The following is a 22,406-nucleotide window of genomic DNA, read 5'->3' as shown; positions in this document are numbered from 1 at the left end:
ACACATGCTGAGGGCACACACATGCTGAGGGCACACACATGCTAAGGGCACACACATGCTAAGGGCACACACATGCTGAAGGCACACACATGCTAAGGGCACACACATGCAAGGGCACACACATGTTACAGGGCTGAAAACACATGCTAAGGGCACACACATGCTAAGGGCACACACATGCCAGATGGAGGGCACACACATGTGGATAGGGGGGCACACACATGCTAAGGGCACACACATGCTAAGGGCACAGCAATGCCTCTTTCCTGTTGGGGTCTACACTAGAGCATGCTAAGGGCACACACATGCTAAGGGCACACACATGCTAAGGGCACACACATGCTAAGGGCTAACACATGCTGAGGGCACACACATGCTATACTGGGCTCAACACATGCTGAGGGCACACACATGCCGAGGGCACACACATGCTAAGGGCACACACATGCTGAGGGCACACACATGCTAAGGGCACACACATGCTATTTTTATTTATTTACACATGCTAAGGGCACACACATGCTAAGGGCACACACATGCTGGGCTAACACATGCTGAGGGCACACACATGGGGAGGGCACACACATGCTAAAGGGCACACACATGCTGAGGGCACACACATGCTAAGGGCACACACATGCTGAAGGCACACACATGCTAAGGGCACACACATGCTGAGGGCAGGACACACATGCTAAGGGCACACACATGCTGAGGGCACACAAATGCTAAGGGCACACACATGCTGAGGGCACACATGCTAAGGGCTAACACATGCTGAGGGCACACACATGCTGAGGCACACACATGCTAAGGGCTAACACATGCTGAGGGCACACACATGCTAAGGGCAAACACATGCTGAGGGCACACACATGCTAGAGGGCTAACACATGCTGAGGGCACACACATGCTAAGGGCTAACACATGCTGAGGGCACACACATGCTAAGGGCTAACACATGCTGAGGGCACACACATGCTAAGGGCTAACACATGCTGAGGGCACACACATGCTGAGGGCAACACATGCTGAGGGCACACACATGCTAAGGGCACACACATGCTGAGGGCACACACATGCTGAGGGCACACACATGCTAAGGGCACACACATGCTGAGGGCACACACATGCTGAGGGCACACACATGCTGAGGGCACACACATGCTAAGGGCACACACATGCTGAGGGCACACACATGCTGAGGGCACACACATGCTAAGGGCACACACATGCTGAGGGCACACACATGCTGAGGGCACACACATGCTAAGGGCACACACATGCTGAGGGCACACACATGCTAAGGGCACACACATGCTGAGGGCACACACATGCTGAGGGCACACACATGCTAAGGGCACACACATGCTGAGGGCACACACATGCTAAGGGCTAACACATGCTGAGGGCACACACATGCTGAGGGCACACACATGCTAAGGGCACACACATGCTGAGGGCACACACATGCTAAGGGCACACACATGCTAAGGGCACACACATGCTGAGGGCTAACACATGCTAAGGGCACACACATGCTGAGGGCACACACATGTTAAGGGCTAACACATGCTGAGGGCACACACATGCTGAGGGCACACACATGCTAAGGGCACACACATGCTGAGGGCACACACATGCTGAGGGCACACACATGCTAAGGGCACACACATGCTGAGGGCACACACATGCTAAGGGCACACACATGCTAAGGGCACACACATGCTAAGGGCACACACATGCTGAGGGCACACACATGCTAAGGGCACACACATGCTAAGGGCACACACATGCTAAGGGCACACACATGCTAAGGGCACACACATGCTGAGGGCACACACATGCTAAGGGCACACACATGCTGAGGGCACACACATGCTGAGGGCACACACATGCTAAGGGCTAACACATGCTGAGGGCACACACATGCTAAGGGCTAACACATGCTGAGGGCACACACATGCTGAGGGCACACACATGCTAAGGGCAACACATGCTGAGGGCACACACATGCTAAGGGCTAACACATGCTGAGGGCACACACATGCTAAGGGCACACATGCTGAGGGCACACACATGCTAAGGGCTAACACATGCTGAGGGCACACACATGCTGAGGGCACACACATGCTAAGGGCACACACATGCTGAGGGCACACACATGCTAAGGGCAACACATGCTGAGGGCACACACATGCTAAGGGCTAACACATGCTGAGGGCACACACATGCTAAGGGCACACACATGCTGAGGGCACACACATGCTAAGGGCTAACACATGCTGAGGGCACACACATGCTAAGGGCACACACATGCTAAGGGCACACACATGCTAAGGGCTAACACATGCTGAGGGCACACACATGCAAAATAACCCTTATCAAAAGTAGTATGGAGAGGCCAACAGATGGTCTGACCATTCAAATGTTCCACTTAATGAGAAACGTTGACTCTTTCACTCTGATAGACATGATTTGCATAGACATGATGAACTAGCTCAATAAATAACCATTATTCCAGCAGCACTCTTTATTCTAGTGGCTGCATTAAGATATCTAAGATAGATTGACAGCCTCTTCAACCCCCGAGTCAATTAATGAACATTATGACAGAAAATATACTGGAATCACTTTTGACTTTTAAAGGTAGGATAAATAATGGCACATTTTTTAATTGACCTTAGAGGTGCTGTATGCTCCACTACATATGCATACGGGAGATTAAAAAACACCTATAAATATTAATGTACGCCAATTTCCCAGCACAAATAAGTCATGCATTATCCCTTTGTGGGCTTAGAGTGGAATCAGCCTCGTGCTCCCTCCCCCACTAATACAAGACCGACAGATGGACAGAGAGACAGACAAGAGGACAGCAGGACAAACAGGACAATGGAGGAGAGAGATCAACTACTGTCTTTCTCCAACACTTTATTTGATGTTCTGCTTATTAACGTCTTAATAAGGCATTGGTAAATACTTTAACAATTAGAAGACTATAGCGTTTGTTGACATAGCATAAGTACATCTATATGCAAACCATTTATTACGCATAGCTTTAATATGTATAAACCATGGAACAACCAGCTTTAATCTGTATAAACAATGGAACAACCAGCTTTAATCTGTATAAACAATGGAACAACCAGCTTTAATCTGTATAAACCATGGAACAACCAGCCTTTATATGTATAAACCATGGAACAACAGGCTTTAACCTGTATAAACCATGGAACAACCATCTTTAACCTGTATAAACCATGGAACAACCAGCCTTTATATGTATAAACCATGAAACAACCAGCTTTAACCTGTATAAACCATGGAACAACAGGCTTTAACCTGTATAAACCATGGAACAACCATCTTTAACCTGTATAAACCATGGAACAACCAGCTTTAATCTGTATAAACCATGGAACAACCAGCTTTAACCTGTATAAACCATGAAACAACCAGCTTTAATCTGTATAAACCATGGAACAACCAGCTTTAATCTGTATAAACCATGGAACAACCAGCTTTAACCTGTATAAACCATGGAACAACCAGCTTTTAATCTGTATAAACCATGGAACAACCAGCTTTAATCTGTATAAACCATGGAACAACCAGCTTTAATCTGTATAAACCATGGAACAACCAGCTTTAATCTGTATAAACCATGGAACAACCAGCTTTAACCTGTATAAACCATGAAACAACCAGCTTTAATCTGTATAAACCATGGAACAACCAGCTTTAATCTGTATAAACCATGGAACAACCAGCTTTAATCTGTATAAACCATGGAACAACCAGCTTTAACCTGTATAAACCATGGAACAACCAGCTTTAATCATATACTGTATAAACCATGGAACAACCATCTTTAACCTGTATAAACCATGAAACAACCAGCTTTAACCTGTATAAACCATGAAACAACCAGCTTTAATCTGTATAAACCATGGAACAACCAGCTTTAACCTGTATAAACCATGGAACAACCAGCTTTAACCTGTATAAACCATGAAACAACCAGCTTTAATCTGTATAAACCATGGAACAACCAGCTTTAATCTGTATAAACCATGGAACAACCAGCTTTAATCTGTATAAACCATGGAACAACCAGCTTTAACCTGTATAAACCATGGAACAACCAGCTTTAATCTGTATAAACCATGGAACAACCAGCTTTAACCTGTATAAACCATGGAACAACCAGCTTTAACCTGTATAAACCATGAAACAACCAGCTTTAACCTGTATAAACCATGAAACAACCAGCTTTAACCTGTATAAACCATGAAACAACCAGCTTTAACCTGTATAAACCATGAAACAACCAGCTTTAATCTGTATAAACCATGGAACAACCAGCTTTAATCATATACTGTATAAACCATGGAACAAACAGCTTTAATAATATGCTGTATAAACCATGGAACAACCAGCTTTAATCATATACTGTATAAACCATGGAACAACCAGCTTTAATAATATACTGTATAAACCATGGAACAACCAGCTTTAATCATATATACTGTATAAACCATGGAACAACAAGCTTTAATCATATACTGTATAAACCATGGAACAAACAGCTTTAATAATATGCTGTATAAACCATGGAACAACCAGCTTTAATCATATACTGTATAAACCATGGAACAACCAGCTTTAATAATATGCTGTATAAACCATGGAACAACCAGCTTTAATAATATACTGTATAAACCATGGAACAAACAGCTTGAATAATATGCTGTATAAACCATGGAATAACCAGCTTTAATCATATACTGTCTAAACCATGGAATAACCAGCTTTAATAATATGCTGTATAAACCATGGAACAACCAGCTTTAACCTGTATAAACCATGGAACAACCAGCTTTAATCATATACTGTATAAACCATGGAACAACCAGCTTTAATCATATACTGTATAAACCATGGAACAACCAGCTTTAAATAAACCATGAAACAACCATAACCTGTATAAACCATGGAACAACCAGCAGCTTTAAACCATGGAACAACCATAACTGTATAAACCATGGAACAACCAGCTTTAATCATGGAACAACCAGCTTTAACTGTATAAACCATGGAACAACCAGCTTTAATACAAACCATGGAACAACCAGCTTTAATCTGTATAAACCATGGAACAACCAGCTTTAATCATATACTGTATAAACCATGGAACAAACAGCTTTAATAATATGCTGTATAAACCATGGAACAACCAGCTTTAATCATATGCTGTATAAACCATGGAACAACCAGCTTTAATAATATACTGTATAAACCATGGAATAACCAGCTTTAATCATATACTGTATAAACCATGGAACAACCAGCTTTAATAATATACTGCATATACCATGGAACAAACAGCTTTAATAATATACTGTATAAACCATGGAATAACCAGCTTTAATAATATACTGTATAAACCATGGAATAACCAGCTTTAATAATATCCTGTATAAACCATGGAACAACCAGCTTTAATAATATACTGTATAAACCATGGAACAAACAGCTTTAATAATATCCTGTATAAACCATGGAACAAACAGCTTTAATAATATGCTGTATAAACCCTTGAACAACCAGCTTTAATAATATACTGTATAAACCATGGAACAACCAGCTTTAATCATATACTTATGGAAAACCAGCTATAATAAATATGCTGTATAAACCATGGAACAACCAGCTTTAATAATATACTGTATAAACCATAGCTTTAATAATATACTGTATAAACCATGGAACAACCAGCTTTAATCATATACTGTATAAACCATGGAACAAACAGCTTTAAACCATGGAACAAACAGCTTTAATAATATGCTGTATAAACCATGGAACAAACAGCTTTAATAATATACTGTATAAACCATGGAACAAACAGCTTTAATCATATACTGTATAAACCATGGAACAAACAGCTTTAATAATATACTGTATAAACCATGGAACAACCAGCTTTAATCATATACTGTATAAACCATGGAACAACCAGCTTTAATCATATACTGTATAAACCAAGGAACAAAAAGCTTTAATCATATACTGTATAAACCAAGGAACAAAAAGCTTTAATCATATACTGTATAAACCATGGAACAACCAGCTTTAATAATATACTGTATAAACCATGGAACAACCAGCTTTAATAATATACTGTATAAACCATGGAACAACCAGCTTTAATCATATACTGTATAAACCATGGAACAACCAGATTTAATAATATACTGTATAAACCATGGAACAACCAGCTTTAATAATATACTGTATAAACCATGGAACAAACAGCTTTAATAATATACTGTATAAACCATGGAATAACCAGCTTTAATAATATCCTGTATAAACCATGGAACAAACAGCTTTAATAATATCCTGTATAAACCATGGAACAAACAGCTTTAATAATATACTGCATATACCATGGAACAAACAGCTTTAATAATATACTGTATAAACCATGGAACAACCAGCTTTAATAATATACTGTATAAACCATGGAATAACCAGCTTTAATCATATACTGTATAAACCATGGAACAAACAGCTTTAATAATATACTGTATAAACCATGGAATAACCAGCTTTAATAATATACTGTATAAACCATGGAATAACCAGCTTTAATAATATCCTGTGTAAACCATGGAACAAACAGCTTTAATAATATACTGTATAAACCATGGAACAACCAGCTTTAATCATATACTGTATAAACCATGGAACAACCAGCTATAATAATATGCTGTATAAACCATGGAACAAACAGCTTTAATAATATACTGTATAAACCATGGAACAACCAGCTATAATAATATACTGTATAAACCATGGAATAACCAGCTTTAATAAAATACTGTATAAACCATGGAACAACCAGCTTTAATAATATACTGTATAAACCATGGAACAAACCACTTTAAACATGGGTTTACTCCATTTAACGGTTAACATCAGAAATCAAAAGAATGCAACAATAATTGTATCTTACTGTATCACTGACTAAAGTGTTGCAGCCCCATCTGTACTGAGGGTCTAATTCACAGCTCAACAGGAGCACACAGTCCTCTTTACAGTTGATTAGCTTTCTGATGTCTATTTTAGTCTCCATACAGGCACTATAAACAACAGATAATTATGTGTATTATTGTGCTACACACCATTAAAATATGTGTATTCCCAGGCATACACACACACTTTATCTTCAACTAATTCATCCATTCTGTCAAACCAGGCCACGAGGCACCAAACCAGGCCACGAGGCACCATTTTTAACCCACTACATAATCTCTCGTCTGTATTTGTGGATTTACAAAGCGTGAAAAGTGATATGATTTGTATATTTATACATTTCCCCATATAAATAGGAGGGAAGATTAGAGGCACATCAATCTTGGGCCGGCCCCGAGGAATAAAGAAAAGGTTAGTAGATTTATCACTCTGCCTCATGTTGCTGTACTGCTCTCTCTCTCTGCTGGGGGAGATTTAAATACAGAGAGACATACAGTCTGACTAACCGTCGTCCTCTGAGGACTGCTGCAGATACACCCGTGTACTCTCCATGCACACACACCATTAACTAAGAGAGTGTGTGCGCACAACACATGCATACATACACACACGGCACACACAAAAAGACACAGTGAGAATGCGGTAAATGCCGTAGCCCCAGTGGGACAGTTGTGTGAAGTGGAGAGGAGAGGCTTTCAGAAATCACTGAGGGAGCAGCAGGCCAACCCTGACACTGGTGTGTGTGTGTGTGTGTGTGTGTGTGTGTGTGTGTGTGTGTGTGTGTGTGTGTGTGTGTGTGTGAGTGCATGAGTGAGTGTGTGTGAGTGCGTGTGAGTGCGTGTGAGCGCGTGGCTGTCTATTGATTCCTGTCCTGTGTGATTGATTCCATTCATCCTGAGCCCATGGCTACAGTCAATCATGACCAGCAGGTTCTGACCAGCAGGTTCTGACCAGCAGGTTCTCATCATACGCTCCTCTACTCTGCCTAGACAAGAAATAGTGAGTCTGGTTGGGTCCAACTGGACTAGAGCATGGGCCAAGCTACACACCACTGACTGTCTGTCTACATCTATAGGTGTAGGTCTGTCGGCCCGCCTCGGTCTTCAACCAGAACTCTACTCCACGGTCTGCACGTTAAATATCCGTACTGTCCTCCTCAAGCACATTCAACACCTGAGCTGTTCTCATTCACAGTATATGTAGAAGGCAGTCAAACACCCAGTAGATAAAACACGTAGACAACACACACCGAGTGATTGAGAGCTGCACTTCACTTCCCTGGCCTGTTAATTGGCCTGTATCTGAGTGCTGTAAAGTTTGTTCATGGTATCTACGGGGGCAGAGCAGGACTCTGACTCTCACACACATCCTTCCTCTTTGTTTACAGCTCTCCCCTGAGGAACCCGCTCCAAAGAGGTGCCTGACCTCAATTTCTCTCATTTTCCTCTCCTTTAATAAATCTCATGAATAAATGCTCATAAATAATGGTGTTTGTCTGAGGAGAGGAGAGACAGCCCAGGAGCGCACAGCCACTTTACAGTACACACAGTAACTTTAGTACCCACTCCAATAGACTGGAGTCTACAGTTACAGTAACTTTAGTACACTCTCCAGTAGACTGGAGTCTACAGTTACAGTAACGTTAGTAAACACTCCAATAGACTGGAGTCTACAGTTACAGTAACGTTAGTAAACAGTCCAGCAGACTGGAGTCCACGGTTACTCCTAACCCACGTCTACTCCTAACCACTAGTTACTCCTAACCAGTAGTTACTCTTAAACCACATCTACTCTTAAACCACATCTACTACTAACACACATCTACTCCTAACGCACATCTACACCTAACCCACGTCAACTCCTAACCAGTAGTTACTCCTAACCCACGTCAACTCCTAACCAGTAGTTACTCCTAACCCACGTCTACTCTTAAACCACATCTACTCTTAACCCACATCTACTCCTAACCCGCATCTACTCCTAACCCGCATCTACTCCTAACCCGCATCTACTCCTAACCCGCATCTACTCCTAACCCACATCTACTCCTAACCCGCATCTACTCCTAACCCGCATCTACTCCTAACCCGCATCTACTCCTAACCCGCATCTTGTCCTAACCCACATCTACTCCTAACCAGTAGTTACTCCTAACCAGTAGTTACTCCTAACACACATCTACTCCTAACCAGTAGTTACACCTACCCACATATAGTCCAAACCCACGTCTACTCCTAACCAGTAGTTACTCCTAACCAGTAGTTACTCCTAACCAGTAGTTACTCCTAACCAGTAGTTACTCCTAACCAGTAGTTACTCCTAACCCACATCTACTCCTAACCAGTAGTTACTCCTAACCCACATCTACTCCTAACCAGTAGTTACTCCTAACCAGTAGTTACTCCTAACCCACATCTACTCCTAACCAGTAGTTACTCCTACCCACGTCTCGTCCTAACCCACGTCTACTCCTAACCAGTAGTCACTCCTAACCCACATCTGCTCCTAACCAGTAGTTACTCCTAACCAGCAGTTACTCCTAACCCAGATGTATCCTCACCTGAAACCACCTCACCCCTCACCTCAAACACCTCACCCCACCACACCTCACCCCACCATACCTTACCTCACCCCACCACACCTCACCTCACCCCACCACACCACACCTCACCTCACCCCACCACACCTCACCCCACCATACCAGAAATAAACCAACCTATGTTCCTTACTGATTTCTCACACTGGCCTTACTCAGGTCAATGGTCTAGCTGGAGTCTATAGTTACAGTAACTTTAGTACACACTCCAGTTGACTGGAGTCTATAGTTACAGTAACTTTAGTACACACTCCAGTAGACTGGAGTCTATAGTTACAGTAACTTTAGTACACACTCCAGCAGACTGGAGTCTATAGTTACAGTAACTTTAGTACACACTCCAGCAGACTGGAGTCTATAGTTACAGTAACTTTAGTACATTCAAACACTGCATCATGATAGATAGGGGTAGGAGTAACAGTCTCCAGCTTAGCTACTGTATTGTTTGGTACTGAATTGAGTCAACACTGTCTAGAAGAATAGTGATTAGTGTGTTCCTTACTGGTTTCTCACACTGGCCGTAGTCAGGTCCATGGTCTGGCTGGAAGAAGGTTCTTAGCCATGGCTGTCCTCACCGGGGCATTACGAGCGAGACAAACACCATCACCTGGGTCACACAGAGAACAGAGACATGGGTCTGGGTCAAAGGGAACAACACAGAGGACGGAGAAGTCAGTCTTGAGCATAGACAAACACCATCACCTGGAATGGAGACGCAGAGAACACAGACACAGGTCAGTCTGGGGTCAAAGGTCAGAGGTCAAAACACACAGAGGTAGAGGTCAGCCCACACTGTACGCTACAACATTCCTCTTTCATCTAATAGCACTACTGTACAATGGTGTTTGTTCCTTGCCACACTAAAGCTCCATTGTGACTGCAGATACTTCTCTCCTGCTGTATTGTATGAGAAAAACAGAAGGTCATGGTGCCATTTTAATCTTTTGTTAAAGGACAGAGAAGGGCTGTAATTTTCCTATTACACTCAGACTGCCCTTGTAAAACAGTCAATACCACAGACAAAACAATCAATAACAGAAATACAAGACAGTTATGAGATGGAGGCAAAGGACTCTCTTCCTCTCGCCACCCCCCCCTCGCCAACCCCACCCATAAAGGGACAAGAGAGAGGAGTGAGGGAGGGAGGGAGAGAAAATATGAGAAACAGTGGGTGGAGAGATATGAAAGGGAGAGATAGCATGTTAATATCCATGTGTGAGTGTGTGTGTCTCTATGTGCACGTGTGTGAGTACAGGCCTGAAGGGTGTGTGTTTCCTCAGAACAGATAATGTGCCACCATTGATTCCTGTTCTGCTGCAGAGCTCAGAAGTGTCATCCCCCTCTCTGTCACTGTTCTCGTTCTAACCACTCACTGCTGGGCTGGCACAGTTACACCCCTACTATGCGCACGCACGCACACAGGGCTGTTCCTGTTATGGAATTTTGGATAACAATTAATTGTCATGCAAATGGTCACGTTGTCAATTTTTGTAGAATTTGTTTTTGCACATGTATCATAATGCCACTGCACCCACCGATCAGTTTACCCAACATTATTTTTTACCACTACCAAACATTCACTGGACACACACACACACACACACAGAGAAATAGATTTCCCTCCCTCTGACTAATTTCACATTTCACGCATAGGATCAATGTCAACCCATTGGTGCAGTGTGTGTGTAAGGCGGAGATAATCACAGTGGACAATTACAGCCAATAACTGTTAACTAGAAATAAGAATTGTCATAATCATCATATTACATTCATTTTCAGGCAGGGTTGGAATCAAATGTATTTTCCAGTAACTCCAGTTTGTCCAATAGCAGCAGTCAAATGAGTTTGTGAGACAGGAGAGTCACCAAAGCCGTGCTGTATATGTTGTAGCACATTTTACATGATGCATTACAAGCTCAACACATTTTGAAATGTCAGCTTGAAACTTCTCTTCTTTCTCTTCAAGTCTAATGTGTCATCATTCCGCCATGTTGAAGGCAGCAGCAGCAGGGCCTATAGCTGGATAGTTTCATCTCCTCAGCACAGACTTAAGAAATTACAGAATGTCTGGGGTTTGGAAATGACTTGCGGCAGCAAAGCCAGATGAAGTGAAACATTCTGTTAATGTGATACTGTACATCACACGCCACACACACACACACACACGCACACACGCACACACACGCACACACACACGCACACACACACACACACACACACGCACACACGCACACACGCACACACACACACACACACACACACGCACACAGGCACACACGCACACACGCACACACGCACACACGCACACACGCCACACACGCCACGCGCACACGCGCACACGCGCACACGCGCACACGCGCACACGCGCACACGCACACACGCACACACGCACACACGCACACACGCACACACGCACACACGCACACGCACACACGCACACACGCACACACGCACACACGACACACGCACACACGCACACACGCACACACGCACACACGCACACACACACACACAATGTGAAATGTTGATGTGATATCACTAAATAGTCTATTCTATTAATTAGCCTAAAGTTAAACCTCTTTTTCTGCAGGTTCACCTATATTAAGCAGGGGTTAGCACAGATTGAGCAGCATAGCCTGGCGCCTCTTCCATCCCCTCGCTGTGGGCCCATAGAAACCACTGCAGCAAACGGTTATTTATTGAAGCTGTTTTATCAGTGCAGAGCTGTGAGGAGGGAAGCGTCCACGGTAACCGCTGGTTTGAGAGCTTATTAAAGTTCCGTCTGCCGGGCTGAAACCCCAGCACAGGAGGGCCAGGGGGCTTCATCCAGACAATTCCATCTATCACCCTCCCAGATTAAATTAATATATGTCACAGCCACTTCTGACAATTTAATATGGAGCCTAGACAGATGCTCCCTATTGGAGAGTTTCTGCTTCAGGGCTGTGACCCACAGACAGAAAGATGACATCACATCTAGACTCACCTACTGTGAGACTGAAAACACAAACCACACATAATAACATTATGCACAAACCACACAGTAACATTATGCACAAACCACACATAATAACATTATGCACAAACCACACATAATAACATTATGCACAAACCACACATAATAACATTATGCACAAACCACACATGAACTGTTCCGTACTTCCGGCGCCGACAGAGATGGCCGCCTCGCTTCGCGTTCCTAGGAAACTATGCAGTTTTTTGTTTTTTTACGTGTTATTTCTTACACTAGTACCCCAGGTCATCTTAGGTTTCATTACATACAGCCGAGAAGAACTACTGAATATAAGATCAGCGTCAACTCACCATCAGTACGACCAAGAATATGTTTTTCGCGATGCGGATCCTGTGTTCTGCCTTACAACCAGTGTAACCGAGTGGATCACATGCAGCGACCAAAAAAAAAAAAAAAAACGACTCAGAAAAAGAGGGAAACGAAGCGGTCTTCTGGTCAGACTCCGGAGACGGGCACATCGTGCACCACTCCCTAGCATTCTTCTTGCCAATGTCCAGTCTCTTGACAACAAGGTTGATGAAATCCGAGCAAGGGTAGCATTCCAGAGGGACATCAGAGACTGTAACGTTCTCTGCTTCACGGAAACATGGCTAACTGGAGAGACGCAATCCGAGCGGTGCAGCCAGCGGGTTTCTCCACGCATCGCGCCGACAGAAACAAACATCTTTCTGGTAAGAAGACGGGCGGGGGCGTATGCCTTATGGCCAACGTGACATGGTGTGATGAAAGAAACATACAGGAACTCAAATCCTTCTGTTCACCTGATTTAGAATTCCTCACAATCAAATGTAGACCGCATTATCTACCAAGAGAATTCTCTTCGATTATAATCACAGCCGTATATATCCCCCAAGCAGACACATCGATGGCTCTGAACGAACTTTATTTAACTCTCTGCAAACTGGAAACGATTTATCCGGAGGCTGCATTCATTGTAGCTGGGGATTTTAACAAGGCTAATCTGAAAACAAGACTCCCTAAATTTTATCAGCATATCGATTGCGCAACCAGGGGTGGAAAGACCCTGGATCATTGTTACTCTAACTTCCGCGACGCATATAAGGCCCTGCCCCGCCCCCTTTCGGAAAAGCTGACCACGACTCCATTTTGTTGATCCCTGCCTACAGACAGAAACTAAAACAAGAAGCTCCCACGCTGAGGTCTGTCCAACGCTGGTCCGACCAAGCTGACTCCACACTCCAAGACTGCTTCCATCACGTGGACTGGGAGATGTTTCGTATTGCGTCAGACAACAACATTGACGAATACGCTGATACGGTGTGCGAGTTCATTAGAACGTGCGTTGAAGATGTCATTCCCATAGCAACGATTAAAACATTCCCTAACCAGAAACCGTGGATTGATGGCAGCATTCGTGTGAAACTGAAGGCACAAACCACTGCTTTTAATCAGGGCAAAGTGTCTGGTAACATGACTGAATACAAACAGTGCAGCTATTCCCTCCGCAAGGCTATCAAACAAGCTAAGCGCCAGTACAGAGACAAAGTAGAATCTCAATTCAACGGCTCAGACACAAGAGGCATGTGGCAGGGTCTACAGTCAATCACGGACTACAGGAAGAAACCCAGCCCAGTCACGGACCAGGATGTCTTGCTCCCAGGCAGACTAAATAACAGTTTTTTGCCTGCTTTGAGGACAATACAGTGCCACTGACACGGCCTGCAACGGAAACATGCGGTCTCTCCTTCACTGCAGCCGAAGTGAGTAAGACATTTAAACGTGTTAACCCTCGCAAGGCTGCAGGCCCAGACGGCATCCCCAGCCGCGCCCTCAGAGCATGCGCAGGCCAGCTGGCCGGTGTGTTTACGGACATATTCAATCAATCCCTATACCAGTCTGCTGTTCCCACATGCTTCAAGAGGGCCACCATTGTTCCTGTTCCCAAGAAAGCTAAGGTAACTGAGCTAAACGACTACAGCCCCGTAGCACTCACATCCGTCATCATGAAGTGCTTTGAGAGACTAGTCAAGGATTACATCACCTCCACCCTACCTGACACCCTTGACCCACTCCAATTTGCTTACCGCCCAAATAGGTCCACAGACGATGCAATCTCAACCACACTGCACACTGCCCTAACCCATCTGGACAAGAGGAATACCTATGTGAGAATGCTGTTCATCGACTACAGCTCGGCATTCAACACCATAGTACCCTCCAAGCTCGTCATCAAGCTCGAGACCCTGGGTCTCGACCCCGCCCTGTGCAACTGGGTACTGGACTTCCTGACGGGCCGCCCCCAGGTGGTGAGGGTAGGCAACAACATCTCCTCCCCGCTGATCCTCAACACTGGGGCCCCACAAGGGTGCGTTCTGAGCCCTCTCCTGTACTCCCTGTTCACCCACGACTGCGTGGCCATGCACGCCTCCAACTCAATCATCAAGTTTGCGGACGACACAACAGTGGTAGGCTTGATTACCAACAACGACGAGACGGCCTACAGGGAGGAGGTGAGGGCCCTCGGAGTGTGGTGTCAGGAAAATAACCTCACACTCAACGTCAACAAAACTAAGGAGATGATTGTGGACTTCAGGAAACAGCAGAGGGAACACACCCCCATCCACATCGATGGAACAGTAGTCAGTAGTGGAGAGGGTAGCAAGTTTTAAGTTCCTCGGCATACATATCACAGACAAACTGAATTGGTCCACTCACACAGACAGCATCGTGAGGAAGGCGCAGCAGCGCCTCTTCAACCTCAGGAGGCTGAAGAAATTCGGCTTGTCACCAAAAGCACTCACAAACTTCTACAGATGCACAATCGAGAGCATCCTGGCGGGCTGTATCACCGCCTGGTATGGCAACTGCACCGCCCTCAACCGTAAGGCTCTCCAGAGGGTAGTGAGGTCTGCACAACGCATCACCGGGGGCAAACTACCTGCCCTCCAGGACACCTACACCACCCGATGCTACAGGAAGGCCATAAAGATCATCAAGGACATCAACCACCCGAGCCACTGCCTGTTCACCCCGCTGTCATCCAGAAGGCGAGGTCAGTACAGGTGCATCAAAGCTGGGACCGAGAGACTGAAAAACAGCTTCTATCTCAAGGCCATCAGACTGTTAAACAGCCACCACTAACATTGAGTGGCTACTGCCAACACACTGTCAATGACACTGACTCTACTCCAGCCACTTTAATCATGGGAATTGATGGGAAATGATGTAAATATATCACTAGCCACTTTAAACAATGCTACCTTATATAATGTTACTTACCCTACATTATTCATCTCATATGCATACGTTGATACTGTACTCTATATCATCGACTGCATCCTTATGTAATACATGTATCACTAGCCACTTTAACTATGCCACTTGGTTTACATACTTATCTCATATGTATATACTGTACTCGATATCATCTACTGTATCTTGCCTATGCTGCTCTGTACCATCACTCGTTCATATATCCTTATGTACATATTCTTTATCCCCTTACACTGTGTTATAAGACAGTAGTTTTTTTGGAATTGTTAGTTAGATTACTTGTTCGTTATTACTGCATTGTCGGAACTAGAAGCACAAGCATTTCGCTACACTCGCATTAACATCTGCTAACCATGTGTATGTGACAAATACAATTTGATTTGATTTGATTTGATTTGACACATAATAACATTATGCACAAACCACACATAATAACATTATGCACAAACCACATTCTCCAATTCAGATACCAGAACCTGGTACAGTATTTCAGATCCTTTTAAAAAACTTTATTGACAGCAGGCAAACTGTGTGTAAATTCATTTACTTGTGCACTGTGTGTGTTTGAGTGAGACAATGTGTAAACACATACATGTGTATGCGCTCGTGGTGTGCCTAAGTGTGTGTACATGTTGTGCACATACAGTGCCTTGCGAAAGTATTCGGCCCCCTTGAACTATGCGACCTTTTGCCACATTTCAGGCTTCAAACATAAAGATATAAAACTGTATATTTTTGTGAAGAATCAACAACAAGTGGGACACAATCATGAAGTGGAACGACATTTATTGGATATTTCAAACTTTTTTAACAAATCAAAAACTGAAAAATTGGGCGTGCAAAATTATTCAGCCCCTTTACTTTCAGTGCAGCAAACTCTCTCCAGAAGTTCAGTGAGGATCTCTGAATGATCCAATGTTGACCTAAATGACTAATGATGATAAATACAATCCACCTGTGTGTAATCAAGTCTCCGTATAAATGCACCTGCACTGTGATAGTCTCAGAGGTCCATTAAAAGCGCAGAGAGCATCATGAAGAACAAGGAACACACCAGGCAGGTCCGAGATACTGTTGTGAAGAAGTTTAAAGCCGGATTTGGATACAAAAACATTTCCCAAGCTTTAAACATCCCAAGGAGCACTGTGCAAGCGATAATATTTAAATGGAAGGAGTATCAGACCACTGCAAATCTACCAAGACCTGGCCGTCCCTCTAAACTTTCAGCTCATACAAGGAGAAGACTGATCAGAGATGCAGCCAAGAGGCCCATGATCACTCTGGATGAACTGCAGAGATCTACAGCTGAGGTGGGAGACTCTGTCCATAGGACAACAATCAGTCGTATATTGCACAAATCTGGCCTTTATGGAAGAGTGGCAAGAAGAAAGCCATTTCTTAAAGATATCCATAAAAAGTGTCATTTAAAGTTTGCCACAAGCCACCTGGGAGACACACCAAACATGTGGAAGAAGGTGCTCTGGTCAGATGAAACCAAAATTGAACTTTTTGGCAACAATGCAAAACATTATGTTTGGTGTAAAAGCAACACAGCTCATCACCCTGAACACACCATCCCCACTGTCAAACATGGTGGTGGCAGCATCATGGTTTGGGCCTGCTTTTCTTCAGCAGGGACAGGGAAGATGGTTAAAATTGATGGGAAGATGGATGGAGCCAAATACAGGACCATTCTGGAAGAAAACCTGATGGAGTCTGCAAAAGACCTGAGACTGGGACGGAGATTTGTCTTCCAACAAGACAATGATCCAAAACATAAAGCAACATCTACAATGGAATGGTTCAAAAATAAACATATCCAGGTGTTAGAATGGCCAAGTCAAAGTCCAGACCTGAATCCAATCGAGAATCTGTGGAAAGAACTGAAAACTGCTGTTCACAAATGCTCTCCATCCAACCTCACTGAGCTCGAGCTGTTTTGCAAGGAGGAATAAAAAAAATTTCAGTCTCTCGATGTGCAAAACTGATAGAGACATAACCCAAGCGACTTACAGCTGTAATCGCAGCAAAAGGTGGCGCTACAAAGTATTAACTTAAGGGGGCTGAATAATTTTGCACGCCCAATTTTCAGTTTTTGATTTGTTAAAAAAGTTTGAAATATCCAATAAATGTCGTTCCACTTCATGATTGTGTCCCACTTGTTGTTGATTATTCACAAAAAAATACAGTTTAATATCTTTATGTTTGAAGCCTGAAATGTGGCAAAAGGTCGCAAAGTTCAAGGGGGGCGAATACTTTCGCAAGGCACTGTAGGTGTGTGAGTGTATGTTAAGGGGATACAGACAGAACCAGCAGGCTGGACTGGGAACTCAACACACAGTGCAGATGGGGCTGAGTGGAAATGGATGAATACACTACTCTGGAAGCTGGGGGAGTAAATCTGGGGGAGTAAATCTGGGGGAGTAAAGCTGGGGAGTAAAGCTTGGGGAGTGAGTCTGGTGGAGTAAAGCTGGGGGAGTAAGTCTGGTGGAGTAAAGCTGGGGGAGTAAGTCTGGTGGAGTAAAGCTGGGGGGTGAGTCTGGTGGAGTAAAGCTTGGGGAGTGAGTCTGGTGGAGTAAAGCTGGGGGAGTGAGTCTGGTGGAGTAAAGCTGGGGGGGAGTGAGTCTGGTGGAATAAAGCTGGTGGAGTAAGTCTGGTGGAGTAAAGCTGGGGGAGTGCTGGGGGAGTGAGTCTGGTGGAGTAAAGCTGGGGAGTGGAGTCCGGTGGAGTAAAGCTGGGGGAGTGAGTCTGGTGGAGTAAAGCTGGGGGAGTAAGTCTGGTGCGGTAAAGCTGGGGGGTGAGTCTGGTGGAGTAAAGCTGGGGGAGTAAGTGTGGTGGAGTAAAGCTGGGGGAGTAAGTGTGGTGGAGTAAAGCTGGGGGAGTAAGTGTGGTGGAGTAAAGCTGGGGGAGTAAGTGTGGTGGAGTAAAGCTGGGGGAGTGAGTCTGGTGGAGTAAAGCTGGTGGGGGAGTGAGTCTGGTGGAGTAAAGCTGGGGGAGTGAGTCTGGTGGAGTAAAGCTGGGGGAGTGAGTCTGGTGCAGTAAAGCTGGGGGAGTGAGTCTGGTGCAGTAAAGCTGGGGGAGTGAGTCTAGTGGAGTAAAGCTGGGGAGTGAGTCTAGTGGAGTAAAGCTGGGGGAGTGAGCTGGTGGAACAGTAAAGCTGGGGGAGTGAGTCTGGTGGAGTAAAGCTGGGGAGAGTGAGTCTAGTGGAGTAAAGCTGGGGGAGTGAGTGGTGGAGTAAAGCTGGGGGAGTGAGTCTGGTGGAGTAAAGCTGGGGGAGTGAGTCTGGTGGAGTAAAGCTGGGGGCTGGAGAGGGAGACAGACTAACACACAGTACAGAGAACCTTACCTGATGTCGATGTCTGATCTGCTCCAGAACCTTCTCATAACAATCCTCCTCCATATCATGAAGCTGCTGGATCTGAGAGAAACCTATATTAGCTGTATTAGAACTGTTTAAGAGCATTGGCCCAATAAATGAAAGGTCGCTGGTTTGAATCCCTGAGCCGGCAAGGTGAAAAAACCTGCCATTCTGCCCTTGAGCAAGGCAGTTAACTCCCAACAACAACTGCTATCCAGGCACAGATGAGATGGACATCGATTAAGGCATGCTCCCTCACCTCTCTGATTCAGAGGGGTTGGGTTAAATGCAGAAGACACATTTCGGGTTGAATGCATTCAGTTGTGCAACTCACTAGGTATCCCCTTTCCCCTACGTTTAACCAGATCAAATGATTCAGAAGAACGTGGTAAAACAAAACTCGTGGTCCTGCTAAAGACACATGAGCTCTGGCAGTATGGTCAGCTTAATGCGTGTTAGCAGTGTGTGTGTGTGTGTATGTATGTGGTCACCTTGTTGATGGTCTTGATGCCTACGAAGCTCTGTCCGAGGGGCACGGGTCTGAAGCGGCTGTCGAGGTAGAAGAGTCCGATGTAGGGGTTGACGTGGAGGAAGGAGGCCACGTCAAGGTAGTTGGCCAGCGTGGCCGACAGACCCAGGATACGGATCATACTCTGGGTAGTCCCACACTGATAACATCACAATCCGACTGCACTTCACCAGTCATGACAGAAAGTAATTTCAGTAGGTGATTTGGATCAAACCTGGATGCTTCCCTACACCAGTCTCCTTGAAAGGGAAGAAGTGAGAGAAGTGCTTCTTACACACGAGGTGGACAAGAAGCATACACTTTAGAGCAGGAAAGACAGTGTAGGTGTGTCTGTGTGTGTGGGAGAGAGAACAAAGATGCAGACAGAGAGCAGCGAGGAAGAGAGAGAACAGATAGATGCAGACAGAGAGGCGAGGAAGAGAGAACAGAGAGATGCAGACAGAGAGCAGCGAGGAAGAGAGAGAACAGATAGATGCAGACAGAGAGCAGCGAGGAAGAGAGAGAACAGATAGATGCAGACAGAGAGGCGAGGAGAGAGAGAACAGAGAGATGCAGACAGAGAGCAGCGAGGAAGAGAGAGAACAGATAGATGCAGACAGAGAGGCGAGGAAGAGAGAACAGATAGATGCAGACAGAGAGCAGCGAGGAAGAGGGAGAACAGATAGATGCAGACAGAGAGCAGCGAGGAAGAGGGAGAACAGATAGATGCAGACAGAGAGCAGCGAGGAGAGAGAACAGATAGATGCAGACAGAGAGCAGCGAGGGAGAGAGAACAGATAGATGCAGACAGAGAGCAGCGAGGGAGAGAGAACAGATAGATGCAGACAGAGAGCAGCGAGGAAGAGGGAGAACAGATAGATGCAGATAGAGAGCAGTGAGGAAGAGGGAGAACAGATAGATGCAGACAGAGAGCAGCGAGGGAGAGAGAACAGATAGATGCAGACAGAGAGCAGCGAGGGAGAGAGAACACATAGATGAAGACAGAGAACAGCGAGGAAGAGAGAGAACACATAGATGAAGACAGAGAACAGCGAGGGAGAGAGAACAGAGAGATGCAGACAGAGAGCAGCGAGGGAGAGAGAACAGATAGATGCAGACAGAGAGCAGCGAGGAGAGAGAACAGAGAGATGCAGACAGAGAGCAGCGAGGGAGAGAGAACACATAGATGCAGACAGAGAGCAGCGAGGGAGAGAGAACAGATAGATGCAGACAGAGAGCAGCGAGGGAGAACAGAGAGATGCAGACAGAGAGCAGCGAGGGAGAGAGAACAGATAGATGCAGACAGAGAGCAGCGAGGGAGAGAGAACAGATAGATGCAGACAGAGAGCAGCGAGGAGAACAGAGAGATGCAGACAGAGAGCAGCGAGGAGGAGAGAGAACAGATAGATGCAGACAGAGAGCAGCGAGGAGAGAGAACAGATAGATGCAGACAGAGAGCAGCGAGGGAGAAACAGAGAGATGCAGACAGAGAGCAGCGAGGAGAGAGAACAGATAGATGCAGACAGAGAGCAGCGAGGAAAACAGAGAGATGCAGACAGAGAGCAGCGAGGAAGAGAGAACAGATAGATGCAGACAGAGAGCAGCGAGGGAGAACAGAGATGCAGACAGAGAGCAGCGAGGGAGAGAGAACAGATAGATGCAGACAGAGAGCAGCGAGGAAGAGAAAACAGATAGATGCAGACAGAGAGCAGCGAGGAAGAGAGAACAGATAGATGCAGACAGAGAGCAGCGAGGGAGAGAGAACAGATAGATGCAGACAGAGAGCAGCGAGGAGAGAGAACAGAGATGCAGACGCAGACAGAGAGGCGAGGAAGAGAGAGAACAGATAGATGCAGACAGAGAGCAGCGAGGGAGAACAGAGAGATGCAGACAGAGAGCAGCGAGGAAGAGAGAACAGATAGATGCAGACAGAGAGCAGCGAGGGAGAGAGAACAGATAGATGCAGACAGAGAGCAGCGAGGAAGAGAGAACAGATAGATGCAGACAGAGAGCAGCGAGGGAGAGAGAACAGATAGATGCAGACAGAGAGCAGCGAGGGAGAGAGAACAGATAGATGCAGACAGAGAGCAGCGAGGGAGAGAGAACAGAGATGCAGACAGAGAGCAGCGAGGAAGAGAGAACAGATAGATGCAGACAGAGAGCAGCGAGAGAGAGAACAGATAGACGCAGACAGAGAGGCGAGGAAGAGAGAGAACAGATAGATGCAGACAGAGAGCAGCGAGGAAGAGAGAGAACAGAGAGATGCAGACAGAGAGCAGCGAGGGAGAGAGAGAACAGAGAGATGCAGACAGAGAGCAGCGAGCGGGAGAGAGAACAGATAGATGCAGACAGAGAGCAGCGAGGGAGAGAGAACAGATAGATGCAGACAGAGAGCAGCGAGGAACAGAAAACAGATAGATGCAGACAGAGAGCAGCGAGGAAGAGAGAACAGATAGATGCAGACAGAGAGCAGCGAGGGAGAAGAGAGATGCAGACAGAGAGCAGCGAGGAAGAGAGAACAGATAGATGCAGACAGAGAGCAGCGAGGGAGAGAGAACAGATAGATGCAGACAGAGAGGCGAGGAAGAGAGAGAACAGATAGATGCAGACAGAGAGCAGCGAGGGAGAGAGA

At 45.3% G+C, this 22,406-nt stretch overlaps 1 pseudogene; it reads right to left on the bottom strand.

The window, feature by feature from the left end:
* LOC112245017 overlaps nucleotides 1–22,406 on the bottom strand; it is a 181,748-nt pseudogene that overhangs the window by 53,701 nt on the left and 105,641 nt on the right.

The sequence above is a fragment of the Oncorhynchus tshawytscha genome, linkage group LG03, assembly GCF_018296145.1.
Source record: "Oncorhynchus tshawytscha isolate Ot180627B linkage group LG03, Otsh_v2.0, whole genome shotgun sequence".
NCBI lineage: Eukaryota > Metazoa > Chordata > Actinopteri > Salmoniformes > Salmonidae > Oncorhynchus > Oncorhynchus tshawytscha.
This window is presented reverse-complemented; position numbering and strand designations above follow the sequence as displayed.